Source organism: Octodon degus, unplaced genomic scaffold (genome assembly GCF_000260255.1).
Source record: "Octodon degus isolate 3935 unplaced genomic scaffold, OctDeg1.0 scaffold00086, whole genome shotgun sequence".
NCBI classification, from domain to species: Eukaryota; Metazoa; Chordata; class Mammalia; order Rodentia; family Octodontidae; genus Octodon; species Octodon degus.
In genome coordinates, this window is record NW_004524662.1 from 11,385,660 (window position 1) to 11,389,456 (window position 3,797).

At 39.8% G+C, this 3,797-nt stretch overlaps 1 pseudogene across 1 annotated transcript; it reads left to right on the top strand.

Annotated features, from left to right (window-relative positions):
- Positions 1-1,262: 1,262 nt before the first annotated feature.
- LOC101572563 lies at positions 1,263-3,007 on the top strand (annotated as a pseudogene). The gene has a single exon (XR_001117206.2). The product of XR_001117206.2 is annotated as an elongation factor 1-alpha 1 pseudogene (transcript).
- Positions 3,008-3,797: the final 790 nt, after the last annotated feature.

Genomic DNA, 3,797 nt, shown 5'->3' on the forward strand with positions numbered 1-3,797 from the left:
CTTTAGTCCACTGAGCTATCTGGCCAGCCCTAAATTAGAATATTAAAATCTATGCCCTCTTTCCTATATCTGTTATTATATGCTAAGGACCCAAAGAAAACATAAGTCTACTTTCCAGATGGAAGTTATATGGATATGAACTTGTTTCTTTCATCAGTGCTGTATATTTCTGGCTTGAAATGTGGAAATTGGGCTGTTACATTTCATAACATAACTGGACTTAGTTATTTCAAACTATCTGTAGTTCTTGTCCATGAAATAGTAAATGTGTTTTGGTAAGCCTAAATTCCTGCATGATATTTTTTAGTGTATTTCCTATGTAAATGAGTGCCTGATTCCTAAAACATGACTAGTAATTACAGTGGTAGAATGGAGTTCTGTTACAATTTAAATCTGCCTGTAAGTATTTTTTTTCTTCCTTTCAATACAACAGTATCACGGATAGTTTGTATTTCCTTCATCCAGTTTCTATTTCTAATGCACTGCTGTAGCTCTCCCAGCTTTTATTATCAAAAGAACATTTTTTTCAAAGTCACATCAGTAACTGAATAGCCAGATAAGCAAGATGTTACGTACAAATCAGTTAATGTTGATTAAAGACACGAGGAATAAACACTATCATATCAAGTCCTTACTGTTGTCTTCTCCAAGTAAAACTGAACTACTGAGGAGAAATAATGATGTCACCAAATTGAATCCCAGGCAGGAAAGCACACCATTCTGTTAAGGTGGATAATGACACCCTGGAACCCACAGGAGCCTCATTAATGAGCAACCCACGGTAAGGAACAGAGCCCACAACGTTCTTATTAGCCTAACACAATACTACTAGTGCAAAAAATAATAATTCCACATGGAATAAACCAGATAATCAAGTCTTAAGCACAGTGTTAGCTTGTATATATAGAAGAAAAATATAACACCAAAGATTTAGAAAAAATATGTTTACTTATAACAGATTTGTTTGTTTATCCATCCTTCCACCCACACATGTAAATATACTTTAAAGTTTTCTTTATTAAAGATATGGGCTGATATTCATTTCTCAGTTTATCTTTCCATCTTGTAATCATCTATTCATTCATGCGACAAATATTTATTGTTTATACTAGTGTCTGAGCAATTTCCCCAGAAAGAGGAATATGTCCCAGGCATCCACTAAATGAAGAAGGTAGCAAATGTCTAACCACGAAAATATATAAATAGATGACAATTCATTTCTTGTGTTGAAATGCTTTTAGAATTCAAAATTAGTGTTTTTTCGCAACGGGTTTGCCGCGAGAGCACAGGCGTAGTGAAGGCCACCACTAAATCGAAGCCAACATGGGAAAGGAAAAGACCCACATTAATATTGTCGTCATCGGACACGTGGACTCCGGCAAGTCCACCACCACTGGCCATCTGATCTACAAATGCGGTGGCTTCGACAAAAGGACCATTGAAAAATTTGAGAAGGAGGCTGCTGAGATGGGGAAGGGTTCCTTCAAGTATGCCTGGGTGTTGGACAAGCTGAAAGCCGAGCGTGAGCGTGGTATCACCATTGACATCTCCCTGTGGAAATTCGAGACCAGCAAGTATTACGTGACCATCATCGATGCCCCTGGACACAGAGACTTCATCAAAATCATGATTACAGGCACATCGCAGGCTGACTGTGCTGTCCTGATTGTTGCTGCTGGCGTTGGTGAATTCGAAGCTGGTATCTCCAAGAATGGGAAGACCCATGAGCATGCCCTTCTGGCTTACACACTGGGTGTGAAACAACTAATTGTTGAAGTTAACAAAATGGATTCCACAGAGCCACCCTACAGCCAGAAGAGATATGAGGAAATTGTTAAGGAAGTCAGCACCTACATTAAGAAAATCGGCTACAACCCTGACACCATAGCTTTTGTGCCAATTTCTGGTTGGAATGGTGACAACATGCTAGAGCCAAGTGCTAATATGCCTTGGTTCAAAAGATGGAAGGTCACTTGCAAGGATGGCAATGCCAGCGGAACCACACTGCTTGAAGCTTTGGATTGCATCCTCCCACACACTCACCCCACTGACAAGCCTTTGCGGCTGCCCCTCCAGGATGTCTACAAAATTGGTGGTATTGGCACTGTCCTTGTGGGCCGAGTGGAGACTGGTGTTCTCAAACCTGGCATGGTGGTCACCTTTGCGACAGTCAATGTCACAACTGAAGTCAAGTCTGTTGAAATGCACCATGAAGCTTTGAGTGAAGCTCTTCCTGGGGACAATGTGGGCTTCAACGTCAAGAACGTATCCGTCAAAGATGTCCGGCGTGGCAATGTGGCTGGTGACAGCAAAAACGACCCACCAATGGAAACAGCTGGTTTCACTGCTCAGGTGATCATCCTGAACCATCCCGGCCAGATCAGTGCTGGCTATGCCCCTGTCCTGGATTGTCACACAGCTCACATTGCTTGCAAGTTTGCTGAGCTGAAAGAAAAGATTGATCGCTGGTCTGGTAAGAAGCTGGAAGATGGGCCCAAGTTTCTGAAATCTGGTGATGCTGCCATTGTTGACATGGTTCCAGGCAAGCCCATGTGTGTCGAGAGCTTCTCTGATTATCCACCTTTGGGTCGTTTCACTGTTTGTGATATGAGACAGACAGTTGCTGTGGGTGTCATCAAAGCTGTGGACAAGAAGGTTGCTGGAGCTGGCAAGGTCACCAAGTCTGCCCAGAAAGTTCAGAAGGCTAAATGAATATTATCCCTGACATCTGCCACCCCAGTCCTAATCAGTGGCGGAAGACCGGTCTCAGAACTGTTTCTCCCAATTGGCCATTTAAGTTTAATAATGAAAGACTGGTCAATGATAACAATGCATCGTAAAACCTTCAGAAGGAAAGGAGAATGTTTTGTGGACCATTTTTTTTTTGTGTGTGGCAGTTTTTAAGTTATTAGTTTTTAAAATCAATACTTTTAATGGAAACAACTTGACCAAAAATCTGTCACAGAATTTTGAGACCTATTAAAACAAAGTTTAATGAGAAAAAAAAGAATTCAAAATTAGTTTATCTACTTCTTGCCATTTATGATTCTCAAGGACCCTCTTCAGTAAGGAAGAATTATTATCTCCATTTCTACTCGAGAAAACTGATGGATGACCTATGAAAGCTTCTAGGTAGTGATTCAAAACCGGAGTTGACGATTAGAATGTTTTATGCACCCTCAAAACTATCCAATGGTCCTTAATAAAGTTGGTTTTGAAGAACTTATCTTCTCTGCAGTATCAATACTTTTAAGCAAACTTATCCAGTCTTCCTCACTGAGCTTTCTCAGTGCAGCATCTCCATGACACCTTTTTAAAAACACTTTAATTTTTTATTAATTTGAATGAGAAAGAAATAACAATGAGACAGTTTCAAAACAGGTTAGTAGAGTTACGATAATTCATACATTGCATATAGCTATCTTCGCGGTAGTTATTCATAATACAAAATGCAAACGTGATCACTTGTCTAAACAATATTAGTACAAATCTCTCTTTAATTTCCTTTGCTTTTACTTTCCTCTCAAACCAAATGTGATACCAAATACTACTGCTTTAGTTACAATCTTACATTCTATGCCATCTTTTGTATTCCCTCAAAGAAATACTCCTCCAAAATTTTCCACAGGAACTGTGAGTTTCTCAGTACTCACCCTCTCCACCACTCTTACTGAGTCACTGTGCAGTAAGCATAAGTTTCCTGACAAACATTGTTACACTACAGTGCAAAGAACATTGGTCTAGGAAGAAAACTACCTGGTCTTCAAATCATATAAGGCTCTCCTTTTGATAAATCT